The following is a 17,199-nucleotide window of genomic DNA, read 5'->3' as shown; positions in this document are numbered from 1 at the left end:
TGGAAGAGTTGAAGTAGTTCATGAGATTAACTTTTTTGAAGGGTTTGATAAGTAAGGCATCAATGTCTTCATATGGGAAACATCCATTACAACACAGTCATTACAACGCACTACCTTTACAACGCAACTGTTACAACGCAACTCCCTTTACATTGCATGCCATTACAACGCTTGCCATTACAACGCATGTCACTACAGCGCATGCCTTTACAAAGCATACCATTACAACGCATGCCATTACAATGCATTATAAGGTAAGTAACAGAGATATTTTTGTTTTAGGGTGGGTATGGGTTTTGGGGTACATGGAAATAGTAATTTGTACCCCTACACTATCGAACACTTACCCGACTGTTGCACTCACTGGAGTGGGAATAGTAATTTTTACCCCTATACTAACCAACACTTACCCCACTGTTGCCCTAAAAGTATTATGCGTAGTAATGGTATGTGTTGTAATGGTATGCAGTGTAATGGAATGCGTTGTAATGGTAGTTTTTCAAAATGCATTGTAATGGCATGCATTGTAAAATCATGTGATGTAATGGTAGTTGCAATGTAAAACCAACGTTGTAAAAGCATGTGTAGTAATTGTTTGCATTGTAACATCATATATTCCTTCATATTGGTCTACTAGTCCCTTGATGGCAATGGCTTTATTTCCAGCAATCATGATTCATGATCGGTATTTGCTTCAGCTTCGGATGCTGCATTTTCTCGATAATGGTTTAGCATTGCCACAAGTTCACACTGATTGCGACTGTCTTTTTAAGATTCGGCCTGTCATTGATCACTTTGTGGATCAATTTTATGAGATCTATTCTCGGGGCAAGAAAATAGCTGTGGAATAATCGTTGGTCATGTTCAAGGGCTGCTTGTTTTTTAGGCAGTACATTCCTAGCAAGAGGGCAAGTTATGGATTCAAGATGTATATGTTGTCTGATAGTAGAACAGGCTATGTCTGTAATTTTGGGGTATACACCAGTAGAGATTCCAGGATTGATCCCCTGGTTCTCCGTCCACTTTCAGAGTGAGTGAGAAAATTGTGTGTGAACTTGGTAGAGGACTTTTGAACAAAGGTCATCATTTATATGTAGATAACCTCTACACTGGTGTGCAGTTGTTCAGGGAATTAGGCAAAGTGGACACTTTTGCTTGTGACACAATCCGCTCTAAACGCTAAGGTTTCCCAAAAGAACTACTTTGACAAAAGCTTGAGCAGGGACAGTGCAGTGGGTTGCGTAGTGAGGAACCTCTCGCTGTGAAGTTTGCAGACAGGAGAGATGTCTACATGCTGACTACCATCCATGATTAAAGTACTTCACCTGTGACTGTCTGGGGTCAAGTTGCTGAAGTGTGCAAACCTGCATGCATTTTAGACTATAATAGGCACATGGGTGGTGTTGATAGAGTAGATCAGAGGTTGGAACCTCACACTACTCGTCATAAGACTTTGGTATATCTATCTTTTCCACTTGGCAACCTTCAATGCTTTTGCTGTATTTAAGGATTGTTCTCCTGAGTCATCAATGACTTTTGTTAAGTTCAGGAGTCTCCTTTTCCAGTAGGAGATGTAGAGTCTGCTGGCAAAGATTTACACAGAAGGAGACTCGTATGCACTGCCTGAGCGTCCATCTAACTCTACGCTGTGTGTGCCTGCTTGTTTTAGAATGTACCACAAGCAAAATATTTTTGGGCAGCATCCATGAGTGATCAAGTGAACTACCTGGTCTGTATTGTTTCAAATTTTTGTTCAGTTTCAAGGTTGGCATTAGTGCGATGTATTTAGTTTCAGCTTTTGTGTTTGCTGTTTTGTATCTACTTACAATTTGTTTGTGTTTTCTTTTTTCTATAAAAAAAGCAAAATGTGATGGGGTGTGTGTGGACTGGCGCTTGGCTGGCAGTGTGCGCGGACTTGTGCTTGGCTGGCAGTGTGCGTGGACTGGCGTTTGGCTGGCAGTGCGTGGGGACTGGCGCTTGGCTGGCAGTGTGCGTGGACTGGCGCTTGACTGGCGTTGTGTGTGAACTGGAGCTTGGCTGGCGGTGTGTGTGGACTGGCGCTTGGCTGACGGTGTACGTGGACTGGCGCATGGCTGGTGATGAGTGTGGACTGGCAATTGTCTGGTGGTGAGTGTGGATTGGTGCTTGGCTGGTGGTGTGCGTAGACTGGTGTTTGGGTGGGGGTATACGTGGACTGGGGCTTGGCTGGCAGTGATTGTGGACTGGCGCTTGGCTGGCAGTGAGTGTGGACTAGTGTTTGGCTGGCAGTATGTGAGGAGTGACTTGCTTCTGGTCACTACACACACTGGTAGCCAAACGCCAGTCCACACAATCTATTAGCAGGTGAGGTTGTTGTGTTAGGCATGTGGGTGTGTGAAAGTGATAGGCCCTTGAATGGCTCTGTCTGTTGATGTGAGTGTTGTTATGCGCTACGTACTACAGTGATCTGCGAGATGCAGTGTAAAGAAATACCTGCCTATGGGCTTTAGCACAGCATAATAACAGTCCACCCTTAATGCCCTATTGCCTTTAACACATGCTTTTCACAATTAGTAAGTCAGGTCTCCCTAATTTGTTGTAACTTTTCATTAGAAACAGATCAGATGCAATAAATCTGACATAACTCTTCCCAGGGAACCAATAAGGCCTATATCCTTTACCATGGGCTTGACGCTATAAACATCACAGGCCTACTGAAATTGCTGCCCATCCAAATACAGTTCTAGAATTACAAATATGTAAACAATTAAAGCTTGCAAAACAATGTGCAACCTCTCTCAATAGGACCTCACAGGAATCATCACAGCAAATATCTTCTAATCTCAGGGGTTGTCAGAGTGGGTGACCAGCATCAAAACCCGTGCCTATTATGGTCATCTATGAAATTACATGTAACAAAATACATTTTTTTATTTATTTGTATTTTGATAAGAATAGGATTTAGTTAAGAAATTGATTACATTTGTAAATTTAGTAGTATTAATGTATAGAAATAATTAATGCTTTTGTTTAGTAACAGGATATTGGGTTTTTAGAGGCTAAGGGTGGGGAGATGTAAATTCTTTTGATATTTTCAATAAAAATGTATGTTAATAATTTTGAACCTATAAAAATTGATCGTTTGGGATTTTTTAATATTTTCAGTTAAAAATAATAATAATAAATGTAAATATTCATTTGAATTAAGATACATATTAACGGTATAAAGATTTTTAAAAATGAAAACAAATTCAATTTTTATAAATATATTACATTTTAATAAAATAAAATATTTAAAGATATTGTTACATACAATTTGAGATTTTTCAAATTTTGGGAAAAAATAATTTCATATTATAGAATTTTTTTACATTGTTTTATAATTATAATTTTAATTAAATTATATATTTTACATTTATAGATATTTTAACTATTCAAAGTAATAATAATATAATATTTTATATCTTAATATTTAAATGTGTATATATAGGTTTGTAGTTTAGAGTGGTTTCTTTTTAGATACATTTCCCCTCATTTCATAGTAAAAAAAGATGAGTATGCAGTATTATTTATTTAAGTTATTTAATATATATTACCTTGTTTTAAATATTCTATGATGAAATGGATATTGTACATTTCAGCTCTTTAGAGTCCAACACCTTTTACAACTAGCCTTATATTGGAGTGGGATTATAAAATTTCACACTTTTAGTGTCCAACACTTTCCCCAAATTGGAACAGATTGGAGTGGGATTGGTAAATGTCACCCCTTTATTACCCACACGTTCCCCAAATATTATTGGATTGCAGTGGGAATAGTAAATGTAACCCTATAGTGTCCAACACCTTCCCAAAATTGGTTTAGATTGGAGTGGAAATAGTAACTCTCACACTTTTTTGTCCAACACCATCCCCAAATTGGTATATTTTGGAGCGGGAATAGTAAATATCACCTTTTTAGTGTCAGATAATTATTATTTTTCAATGATTCATGTTGGAGTGGGATTTTTTTATTTTATAATTTTATTCTGAATTTTTTTATTTTATTTTTATGTGTGTAGTAGAAATAATTTGGGTTATTTTATTAGTATTGAAGAAATATAATGAAAAATACTTTGGGCCTGATTCGATCTCGGTCAGAAAGCTCTCTGACCGAGCCAGATCCGGAGTGTTTTCCAACCGATCCGAACTCCTGCAGTCCGGCCGAGCGAGTACGATGCGGCGCCATGCTGCCGTTTTGGTCAGACTCCCGTAGAAGTCAATGGGAGCCGGTCATACGATGCGTACATGGGCTGCCATTGACTGAATAGGTATGTCTCGCATAAGGGCGCCCCCTACAGTGGGTACGCGTCAGTGCCATCCGCACCGTACATGCCTTTTTTGGGTAGACCCTTAGGTCTCCCCATGTGTTCGAGTCATAAGACTGCGGGTGATGGGGGTCTGACGCGGACCCCCAAAGGCAGCTTCCTTGACGTTTTGCGAGCCGGAGTCTTCAGCTCGATTCGGCTGTCCGACGCATTTATCGCACTGGCTCGGTCAGAATTCGTCTCCATTGCATGGCACGGTTTGCTGACGGACTAGGCGTACGGTGCAGTTCGGACCCGGAAACGATTTGGTTGGCGATTTTGTGTTTCTCGCGAGAAATGCGCATGCGCGGGCGTCCGCGCATGCTCATTTGGATGGGAGAAGTCAGCGCGAAATAGAAGAGGGAGCCCCGGGACACCGCGGACCAGGTAAGTGCTTTTAATGTACTTTTACTGTAGTTGTTACTTGAAATTATGTATGTAGAAGAGGGTGGGAGGGAGGGGGGCAGCGCATAGTGGGGCTACGCGAAGCGTGTGAGTGGGCGTAGCATCATGCCCACTTCATGTAGCTTCGCGTAGCCCCACTACGCATACTACCCCCACCGTTAGCTACCGGGAGCCAGTGAAGCTCCGCTAAAGCCTGTGTTGTCGAGTAGCGCCGTGAGCGGTTCAGCGCGAGCGTGGCTGCAGTTGTCTGTACACTCTGGAGTCTGGCAATCAGATACCCCAGGGATTCCAGAAGCAGGGCATTACAGTAGTCAAGACGGCTTAAAATAATGCTCCTGACTACTGTCATTCTTGCCTCGACCGGCAGCAGGGGTAGTATTTTGCGCAGTCCTCGAATAAGGGTGAAACAAGCTCCCACTACTTTGTTTACATGGGACTCCAAGTTCATTTTTTTATTAAAGCTGACCCCCAGATTGCGTACAGAGCTTAGTGGTGCCAGTGGGCCGTTTCCATTTGTTGGCCAGAAATCATTCGGCAATCCTCGAGAGATGTTTCCCACTTTACAGTGTAGAATCTCTGTCTTTTCCCTGTTGAATTGAAGCGAGTTGCCTTTTAGCCAATTTGCCATTTCAGACATGCAGGCATGAACGCTTTCCAATGAGTCTGCTTGGTCGAGCTGGGTATCATCGGCGTAATTGATCACACTGAGGTTATACATTTTGATGATCCCCAGCAATGGTCGCAAGTACACATTAAACAGAATCGGGCTGATAGACGACCCCTGTGGGACTCCATATTCATTTTTTTCAAAGTGCGATTGGTAAGGAGGAAGCGCTACTGCTTGCCACCTATCCGATAGATAGGAACGCATCCATCCTAATGCCACCCCTGTCACTTCTAAGGATTCCAGTCTTGTCAAAAGAATGTCGTGGCTGACCGTTTAGAATGCGGCGGACAGGTCTAGCAATACCAAAGTTGCAGATTGTCCCCTGTCCGCCCGCATTCGGAGAATGTCCAAAACGGTCACCAAGGCTGTCTCTTTTCCGTGGCCTGGTCTAAAGCCAAATTGCTCCTCTGCCAGTTTATTGTTAGTCTCCAGAAAAAGAGACAGCGCCCTACTAACCAGACACTCCACTATCTTGGTCAAGTAAGGCAAAAGGGAGATGGGCCTGTAGTTCTTATAACTACCCGGATCTAGTGTTGGCTTCTTCAGAAGTGACGTGATAATGGCCTGCTTCCAGCTAGACGGTACCAATCCGTTGCTGAGCGATTGGCAGTATAGTTGATACAGAATGGGGAACAGCTCGGATCCGAGCTCCTTCAGTATTTTATGGGGGATAGGGTCCAGAGGAGATCCAATGAAATTAACAAAGCTGTACGGGTGAACTCCTCTTTCGAAGAAGTCGGGAAGCTATCCAAGATTACCTTAGGGGCTATTAGGCAGATGTCCTTGTCCCCGTTATCGCACCTTTCCCCCTTCGACTGATCTGGCTGCCTAGGAGGGGTCGAATCTTTCAGACATTCCATGATTGTGTTGATTTTTTCTTGGGAGAAGTGGTTCAAGCCATCGCACAGCTCCTGTGTAGGTTTAACTTTACTGTTAATCGAGTCGGGTGAGTCATATCTCTCACAATCCTAAAGATATCCCTGGATTTATTGGCACTTTTGAGGATGGTAGAGGCGAAGTATTCTGCCTTAGCCATAACTATTTCATTTTTGTATTTTATTAAGGCGAGCCTCCAGCTGGCTTTCTCTCTCTCTCCATAGTTCTTACTCCACTGTCTTTTGGCCATTTTACAGGCCAGCTTCAAGTTCCTAAGATTCTCCGAGTACCAGGGGGCTGAGGGATTCCCTCTTTTTTTAATATCTTTTAAAGGGGCGAGTTGGTCGATCCTCCTGGTGAGCTGTTCACAGAGAGCTGTCTCTGTGACTTGTTTTTCTGGATTAACCAGGGATCCAAGATCGAACAAAGGGCCCATTTTTGCCTTTCTCAGCAATCCTTTCCAGTCTCTCCCACGGAAAGTCCTTTCAAGCCCCTTAGCGGGTCCCATTTTCATACTGAAGTTAACCAGATGATGGTCCGTCCATCCCGCTACCAGGGTATTCCCCATGGTGATCAGGTCTTCCTCCGCAAATATCATGTCCAAGATGTGCCCTTCCGTCTTTGTTGGATCAGACACCCATTGTCTCAGGCTCAGGTTATCGCAGGACTGGATCAGGTTGTTGAATGCTGTATCCAGCCTACCATTGGCCCACAAATTAAAATCTCCCAGGACCAAGAGTCTGGTATGGGTGATGGCCATGTTATTGATTACATTGATCAGCTCAAGCTGTTGTTGCGCATTCATTACTCCCGGTGGTCTGTAACAGACCATGCCCGTGAGGGGCAGTCCTGTCAACATTTTGACAGAAAAACCTAGGAGTTCTGCGCCAGAGACGTCATCAATGTCTAATGGGGAGTTATCGAGGGTGTCTTTAAAGATGATACCAGTACCACCTCCTCGCCCCCTGGATCTGGGTTTATGCAGGGCTCTGTATCCCGCTGGCCATGCCAGATCAAGCTCCATCTCCAGCCCTTCCGTGGTCCAGGTCTCCATCATAAACAGAATATCTAGACTATGCGTCTCTACCAACAGTTGTATTTCTGTGGAGTATTTAGGGAGAGATCTTACATTGAGCAGACCACAATTAAGAGCACCCTGCCCCCGAGAGCCGGGCACAATCCCAGCCACATTGTCTGGCGTCCGTTTGTTTAATCCGTCATTGTTTCGAGTGTAGCTATTGAGGGGCCTAGTGGGCAACTGAGAGAGACTTGTGTTCTGTGGGAGAGATGATAAGCAGCCAGAACAGCAGGTTACTAGCCCTTCTCGGTAGTTGTCAGGTGACAGCCGAGGGCAGTTTGCCTCTTCACGCACCGGGTTGAGGTTCAGTAGAAGGTCTCTGGAATAGCATATCCTTCCTGGAGCTGAAAAACCAGGGGGACTGGCCCTAAGCCCGGTCCGAGCATGGACGGGCGCAGACGGGCGCAGACGGGCTTGCCTTTGGCGCACGTTCGGCGCGTCCGCTGCGCGCGGCCGGCAAACCATCGGCCTTTATTCCCACTGCCCCCGGAAGTGATGCAGTCAAGGGGCGGAGCTATGTCCCTCCACTCAATCGGTCCGCGAAGACCGTAATTGACCGGGGACCCACTAAGCCCTAAAGTGCAAGTGCAAAAGGTAGGAATTAATTGTTTTTAAAAAGCCCTCTGTAGCAGCAATAATAAAAACAGGTCTGCCCTCCGGCGCGCGTTTGTTGTCTAATCCCGGTGGCAGAAACGCCGTCTGTAGGGGTTTTGGACTAGCCGACTTGAGCCCGTCAGAAACCAGTCAGAGTGACTGGCCCGTTTACACTCCGACCTCTGACATTGTAATTCGGCGGTTGGACTGTAAACCTATCATGTTGGTCGATAAGTCTCCGAAGAGCGGTCAGAGGCTTACCGGCAAACATCGTAATCAGTCCCTATGTGATTGTTATGTGGAATTGTTTGGTTTATGTGATGGTTTTCAACTTTCTTGGTTTAATTTTAAATAATTTATATATAGTTTTATATTAGTCTTCATTAGCATGGGAAATGTAATTTATATTTGAACTGATGTAATAAAATGTTATATTTATTATTTAAAATAAAAATTAATTTAGAAGGTTACCATTTATTTTATAATATGCTTTTAGCTATCATTTCTAAGTAATGACCTCCTTAGTTATTTATGAACAGTTTGACTTTAAATTGTAGCATATCTTAAATTCTTTGGTTTTATTGCAAAGTGCTGCTATAGACATTCCACCATGGTTAGGAATTTTTGGTTGGCGTCTGTGTCCTGAACGATGCAGTATGACAACCCAAGTGTATTCAAAATAGTCCATCGGGGGGCTACGTTTGTCTTCATTTTGTTGGATAGAATGGCTTTCCATTGTGGGGGAGGAGCTTGCCCAGCATAAAGATGGCCACCAATTAGGCGAGCTCCATCTGCCGCATGACTATCCGTTATCATCCTGGTGCTAAATTGCCAGATTTTGCCACCTTGTTTGCCTCTCTGACAACCTGCTTAAGCGGTGGTGGCATCACAGACAAAATTCCACAGTGAGGTGGCGAAGTCTGTTGCTGCTGTTTATTATCAGCCTCGCGGTCGGGACCGAAAAGGATGTAGAGTATCAGCGGTGCTGCTGGAGCCATACTGGCACTGGCATTCACCTGTCCAGAGCCCCGCTGCCAAAGTGGGGGCCCGCTACACCTACTAACTGCATCTGGACGTGGGGAGCCCCTCAGACATTGCAACTAGCTGTGGTGGCATCTGTAGGCTAAGGCCGCCTGTGGGTATGTGTGTGGTGCTGGAGCCAAGGGACACTCCGGGGGCCGTCTTGCTGCTGCTGCACCAGTGGGGTCCTTTGTGCTGCTCTGGGTAAAGTTGCCTTCTTGCTGGTATGGGGCTGTGTGGATGCCTTACACCCCCCTGGGGACCACTAGACCAGCTGGGAATACTCCTGACAGAGTGGGGCCTCTTAAATTAATCGGCTGGTGCCACGGTAGCATGGCAAAAGGTGTTGGGCTCTCACAGGACTCAGACACATGGGATAGACTTGTTGGAGGAAAAGTGTGAGGGGCGCACCTTTCACAGCAGGTCCTGATTATATTGAAAGACAGCTGCCTTGGTGCCGGGAGCCCCCGAGGTATTGGAGGGTCAATATGATGGATGTTCACATATCCACTTGGCCTGGCAAGTTTCCAAGTGTATAGTTTACGGTATGGGACATCCCGAGGGTCTTTTTGCCTCTTGCTTGGTCAGTGTATTGTGGTGACTGTTGTGCTGGTACCGTCTCTTGCTGCGGCCTGAGATAAAGCGCAGCCCAAACTGCAATTTGAGTTGCAGAAGACACCCAAGCCTCATGTTGAGGAGGCCACAGCGCTTGAGGCTGATCAGGATGCTGTGGGCCAGATATGGGAGGCAAGCTGCGACAAATCCTGACTGCCATACAGCACTGCCTCACTGAAATTGATGGCAAGATTCATCCCCTGTCCTTCTGGGTGGATCAGATGCTGGAGCGCCTGGACAAGCATGTAGAATGTTTGAACATGGTAGAGAGGCATGTGTCAGAGGTAGAGGATAAACAGGTTACTACCTCAGCCTCTCAGAACCAGATGGAGATGGTACGCTCCTCTCTGCAGGCCAAAACAAAGGATTTGAAAGCTCAAACATCCTAAAACAATCTCTGTATTGTAGACCTTGCAGAATCCATGAACATAAGTAATATGGAGAGGTGTGTGGAACAACTACTCATTTATCTTATGGGGCGTGCAACATTCTCTGACATCTTAATGGTGGAGCGCGCCCATCATTCCCTTGCACCACTTCCGGTGCCACGGTGAAACCTCACCCAATTATTGCAAGGCTGCTTAACTATAGGAACCGGGACATGGCATTTTGCCAGACCCGGGAGCTACAGCTATGAAGGTGCTAAACTTTCCATGTTCCCGAATTTCACACAGCAGGTCCAGGAGGTGCGGACGCAGTTTATTCCAGCTAAGTACAAGCTGCAAGTACTGAACCTGGAATATACTATGCTCTATTCTGCTCGCCTGCTGTTGCTTGTGGATAGGAAATCTAAGTTCTTTGGTGACCCTAAACTTTTGAAGCAGTTCCTCAAGTAATGCGCCGCTGTGGGGGTGGCAGTGTTCGCTGCAATCAGAGGAGGGAGAGCCGGAGGCATCACAGGACTTGGAGGAACAGGACTAAGTACCCTTATGTTATGAAATTTGTTGAGCGCATGGCTGTCCGGCAAAGGGACGTCCCAGCTCTGCAATACAGAGGAAGGGATTGTAATAGGTCACTACTCCTGAAACAGCCAGGTCTTTACAGCCTTTCTGAAGGCCAGGAAATTGGGGGTATTCCTAATGAGGTGGGGCATCGAATGGGTGCTCGTACCTTAATAGAACGGCCGCCGATTCTTACTCTACAAAAACGTGGCACCCGCATCAAGTGGTGGTCTGCAGAACACAGAGCACGGGTAGAAATGTAGGGAAGACATTGATCACTGAGAATTATTCGACCGGCGCCGGCCAGAATTTTATGTGTGACCCAGAGCGCTTTGAACCGGATTCTTTGCTCAATAGGTAGCCAATGGATTCGGCGCAACGCACCAGAAGCAAAGCAGTGCTTCGGAATAGCGAGTAGAGTCCGGGCTGCCGCATTCATAGTGCGCTGGAGCCTATTGATCACAGATTTATTAGCTCCCAGCAAAAGACTGTTACAATAGTCCAGCCTGGCCAAAATCGTGGTTTGAACTACCAGCTGGCACGTATGGTGGTCAAACAAGCCCAGAAAGGGTTTGCGACCACATAGAATACCGAAACATGTTCCTGCCACAGACTAAGCGGGAGGGGCCTGTAGCACCAGTGTTGGTTTTAAATTGGCGAGTGGTAACGAACAGGAAACACTCCTTTGTTACAGAAAGACGAGCATGGACAGTTTCAAAAGCAGGTATGTGAAGTATATAATGCTATGACTGGGGGTTAACTAAAGGATGCAAGTTAGTGATTACAAAGGAACAAAAGCGTGCACATGGGCTTTGTCGCGCTAGGATAACAGAGAGAGGTTCTAATCATTAATGGTGGTAAGGAGACACACTGCGTTTAGTTCATGATTCATTGCATGAGTTCAGTCGGTGAAAGATGGGTAAAACGAACGTGTTGTTTTGCGAACAGAGGGGTTTGCTGTGGAAGGAATTTTGGAAGCAAGCTAAGGGGTGCATGGTCAAATGTAATTGTAACGCTTATTACGAAAGGGTTGTTGTTTAAAATAATAGGCGCCAGAGGTTTTCTGCTTGTATACACAAGGGGAAAGATGAATTACACATGAAGTTAAATGTCAGATATTTTAGCACATAAACGTTGACACCAAGGATAAGGGGAGCGGGTTATGCTGTTGATTAAATGTTGTAACAGATGATATACACATACTGATGAAATGTAATTACAAATACATGTTTTATTGTTTCTTGTAGTGACCCCTGACGAAGGGCCCCAGAGGCCCGAAATGCATTGGGTTTTTAATAAACACTGCTTCTGGATTAATATATGCGTCAGTACGTGTTTTTGAATCGAGGTCTGGATGGGCACAGCAAAAACATGAGAAACTTTGAAAAATGGCATAATCTTGAGCGTGTGGAAGCAAGTGGATTAAAATGAAAAGATTGAGAAAGTGGTAGTTTACATATTGAGAAATTCGAGTAAAATGAGGATTGAAACAAGAAGAGCAAGAAGCTCTCACTTAAGCAGTGCCTTTGGTATGGGGCGAAAAAAGTCGCCCCAGCAAAACGGATTCTATTGTAAGTGTCACCTGGGCAAGGCGCTAAACCAAGGAGCACGCGACATCAAGAAACATGGATTAATTTGTCCTGAACATTACTAAAGTATGGAGTGCATTCCCTACCTTCACAAAGTACCCTGCCACAGACTTAGCATGCTTCTCAAAGGATAGAGCGCTGTCCATCCGAATGCCGAAGTTCTTTACAACGGTTTTAGGCACAGGGGGAGCACCCAACTCCTGCGGCCACCAACTGTCTTCCCATAAATGGGAGTGTCTGCCTAATAGGAGGATCTCAGTTTTGGACGCGTTGAGCTGGAGAAAATTCGCCTCCATCCAGCCTGCTATAGCGGACAGGTCTTCCTGGAACTTGCCCGCATCCTGGCTGGGGTCCTTAGCACAAGAAAATATCAGTTGCGTATCGTCCGCATAGGATACCAGAGATATGTTACGTGCTTTGGCCAGCAGGGACAATGGCCAAACATAAACATTGAACAGGGCCAGGCTCAGTACCTACCCTAGGGGTCCCCGCAGCACAGAGGGTGTATCTGAGAGTGGAAAGGAGGAGATATAACCTGAAAAGACCTATTCTGCAGGAAGTACACAAACCAATCAAGCGCACTACCGTTGATGCCGATCTCCTGCAGCCGGCGAATCGGGATATTGTGAGACCGTATCAAAGGCGGCGCTAAGATCGAGCAGGATGAGAGCTGTCATGTTGCCCTCATCCTTACTGTCTCATATTTTTGGTTATGTTGTTTGTTCTATGATGCATTGCCTCTTGCTTGTGCTACTGGTCACTTTTATGCTGTGGTCAAGTGGGGGTGAGTTTGATTGTTGTCCAGAAAGGTCGAGGTGGTGGCCCATGAGAGTGGCTGTCGACATGTTGTAGTGGTCTCCCCTGTGTTGGAGTAGTTGTTAGTGCCTGCGGTCTGGATGTGTGACTTGCTGTGTTGGTGATATTGAGTGGGGCCCCAGATGCCAGATAAGTCTCCTGCAGGTGAACAAGTGGTGGTGGCTGGAGTTTCCAGTCATTGCTTTTTGTTATTGATGTTTTAGCACACACTATGAGTGCGGCCCTCTGCACCTTGGTGTTGCAAGAGTGTTTGGCTGGGCAACATCTGTCCCCATGTGTGCACCACACGGTTTCCATTGGGGTTATGTTCTATGGGTCCAGTGTGGGTTTGGGTGGGGAGCGCATTGCAGTGTTGTTTGCTGGGAAGCACAGTGTGGGTGGGGGCTGGGTTGAGTTCTAACCAACCCTTAATTGTGCAATGGCGAGTGCAGACCGTGGCGTGGGGTCCGCAATATGCTTAGTTTCTGAAGTTTGCAAGGAATGACGATGGCTGAAGGCGTGGCCGAGGAAGGCATGACTGCAGAAAAGTATTCAAAGTGGTAGCATGCTTACAGCAACATAGCATAGATGTTGCTATACTACAGGAAAAACACCTTGTTCCTCAGGAATATTCATCAGGGCAAGTGTTTCAAGTATGTATAAGTAATTTAAAATCTGGCCTATTGGAATGATACATCATCAAAGGATGTCCTCAGTGGTCCATTTCTATAGGTAGAAAGTGTACTTGATTTCCCCTCTTTAATGTATGAACAGTGTCATTGTATGGAAGAAATTGTGAAATGTTTCAGGTCTCTTAGGGGCTTATTACAAGTCTGGTGGTCCACAGACCAGACTTGTGGGAGCGCAGAAGTGGCGGTCTTCCGACTGCCCTATTAAGACCAGGGCTGTCGGGCTGCCCTGGGATCATCACACCGCCAGGGATGAGAGATTTTGGCTGTAGTGCGGCGGCCTTGAGGCCGCAATATGCTTGGGAGGCCGCAGCCGCACGCCCAGGGGCGTCCGCAGAAATTTTTCCAGGGGGGGGCAACATTTTTACTTCATCACCATCACCATCCTCCGACATGATTGAGCACAAGTATTAAATAAATAAATAAAAAATCGAATTAGACAAAGAGCTTAAATAAACGAAGAAACCCATGGGGAGAGAAAAATCTTGTGAGACTCCTCAGCAGATGACCTGGCAAAAACAATGAAGCAGAGGGAAAAACAAAAAATGCCCAGAAAACAAAATCTAAATCATGTTGATGTGGTTCTAGAGAGATCCACATCAGCAAACATTTCATTGATGATACAGTGGACGATTGTGGCACATTCCAGAGCTAGTAGGACCAGCCTCGCTAAGCCTCATTGTCTAGAACAATATTAATGAAGCAACTCATTAAGTACCAAAGCCACCACTGATTCCATCTATCTACTTGGACAGAAACTCACAGAGGAGTGTCCCCTTTAAAGTCTGTAGAAAAGCAAGAGAAGGAGATCTCAGTACAGAAGTAAAGGCCAGGTGCAGGAAAACTGAAACAAGGAAAGCAGGGAACTGATAAATGGGAAGGTTTTAGGTGTACTCTGCAAGTCATTAAACACGGAAGTAGAAGGACTACATGTCCTCTAATGCACACCTCTTTAGAAGAGAGGCAGAGACCAAAAGGCAAACATTAAGGATGGACAGAATGGAGTTCATGGGTTTGGTGAGATGGAGTTCTGACAGACTTACATTCAGCTAGGAGTAGGGGGGCAAGAAAATGAAGGACAATCTTGAAGCCATATTTTACATTATCCAGGGACCTTGCCCATTCTAGAGAAGAAACTGTGTTTTGAGGTCACTTAATACAAAGGTGATGTGGTGAGAGTAAAAAGTACTGTAGCAGGGGGAGGAGGTTATGAGGAAGCTTCAGCTCTTTCTGATGTTTCTGGTGTTGCTAATGCTAGGACGCAGATGCCCAGGGCTGACAGATACATTTAGGATGCTAGAGATCTCTGCACACAGTTCTTATGCATGTGCCATTCTGTTTGCTTCAGGTTTAGCACTTCCTGGCAGCCTGTGTAGACACACTTCATGAGGTTGTAGTCTCAGAGCTGGGAGTGGCAAGCCAGGTACTACAAGCAACAGTGCTTGCTGCTGAGCCCAATGGCAAGTTAGAAAACGGGTTAATGCCACGTTGCAGTCCAGTATAGATGCATTGTGTTTTACTGCTATCTGAGTAAGTCTTACCTCTTGTGAGGCCCACTGAGCTTTCTTGATGGTCAGGTATGTGACAGACAAGGCTTTGTCACAAACATGTATATCACACATGACCAAAAGGAGACATAAATCACATGACCACACCAGCCATCAGCTGGGCATATGCCCTTCACATGTTGACTACAATATTGAGCCAGACCTGTTCAGGTTAAATGAAAACATTGATGCTGTAAAAAATGTATGTACTTCAAATTCAACCAGCCTAGATACAGCAACACTAAACTAATTGCATTGAAACATGGTATGCGTGCTTTCAGGGACACAGATTCAAAACATACAAAGTGCTGTTTCAGAGACACAACCTCACAGATTTGCCATTTCAGAGACAGACATACTGTTCTGAGCCACAACCATTAAAACATGTATCTTTCCAGACACATTTCTGGCATACTTTGCAGCACGTATAGCAACACACAATTTTCTCTCAAGTGTGCAAAGAAAGGCTACAGATTCAGACTGCTCAAAAGTGTTCCTGCCATGGTAAAAGCTGCAACTCATACTGAGCTTCTTTATGCATCACTATTTCACACAGTCCAATATACAGTTTCCTTCCAGACACTTGGGCATAGGTACAGAAGTGTCAAAGACAGCAAGTTGTGAGGGCAGTCCAGCACGAGCCTCTCTTATCACATACACGTCTGTGTCTGATACACTATGGACTGCACACTTATGTATCATGCAATCGGCCACGCACAATCTTTCACTTTCATTCTTACTCAAACACAGTGCTCCATTACACAGTCCTACATGCAAAATGTCGCACACACATACAATGCAGTTATACTGAAACATAAAAGCCATCATTAGCTACTTTCATAGCTGTGTAGACACAATTTGCCAGTAAGCACAAAGGACACCACACCTATTCTCGCTGGGATCAATTGGAGTGTGGCGAAGCCAAGGCGCAATATTGCCAAGGGTTCAGAGGACCCTTGGCAATCCAAGCAGAGGGTACTTAGTCGATGGAACACAGAGACATCTTTAAGCAGTCTTTAAAAATGAAGGAACTTCAGACAGGCGGTACATGTTGAGAAATAAGGCCAGAGCACGCTCCGTCTTTGATCAAAACACACTGTAGGAACCATAATCACCGCACATGCGCTCTCAAATCACTCATATAGCGCACATGCCACCGCAGGCAGCTCATCCCACAGAGCTCACCCACCCCAATTTCCATTAATAAGTTGGAGGTAGGCAAGGCTGAGGCGCGATGAAATGCGGTGTTGATTATAACATCTCCGGCCATTCCTCAAAGCTAATGGTGTGAATGCTGGGGCAACTACATAGAACTTTTTTTTTCTACTGGTAATATGGCCCGTAGCAGGAGCAGAATGCTGGTGCTGAAAAATACCTGCTGGTGGTTGGCACAAATTAAGCAAATGGTGTCTCCCCCATATTCTGGCGCACGGTGCCGCCCGCACCGTCTTAAAGCGGGGACTGTTTCCATCAAAAGTATTACTTCCTTTTTAGATCTATTTCGAAAGAATGAATGAAGCAAAGGAAGGAGAGGGAAGCCTTGGAGTCATGTTTTCAGCAAGTGAAGAGCTAGACAGAAAACAGGAGATGTTATGCTTACTTCAAGCTGTGGGAACAGCCAGGCCTGGACCTCCTCTCATGCCGATCAGCAGCAGTTTTCCCACTAATCAAGCAGGACTGTCATTGCAAGCGTTTTCTCACGCTCTTAATATTGACGGCCCTGCAGACAAACACCACTGTGGGGGCGGTCAGTAGTGATGGACCGGTGATCCAGGGGTGGCATGCGCCCCCCTTGCCCCCCATGCGGATGCCCATGCGCACGCCAAGCATATTATGAGTTTCCTCACTGTCACACTTTTTATGGCGGTGCAGGAACTGCCTTTGCCACTCCCATTGTGGTGCCCATTTTCAAAGGCACAGCAGTGGGTTTGCCAAAGAAACGCCCGCCAGAGTAAAAACAAGTCATACTCTAGTGGGCGGTCTTTAATGGCTTTGGCAGTCTCGGAGCGGGGGCCCCCCTCCAAGACTGCCAAAGTCATAATAAGGCCCATAGTCATC

Source organism: Lissotriton helveticus, chromosome 5_1 (genome assembly GCF_964261635.1).
Source record: "Lissotriton helveticus chromosome 5_1, aLisHel1.1, whole genome shotgun sequence".
Lineage (NCBI taxonomy): Eukaryota > Metazoa > Chordata > Amphibia > Caudata > Salamandridae > Lissotriton > Lissotriton helveticus.
Note: the sequence above shows the minus strand (reverse complement) of the source record.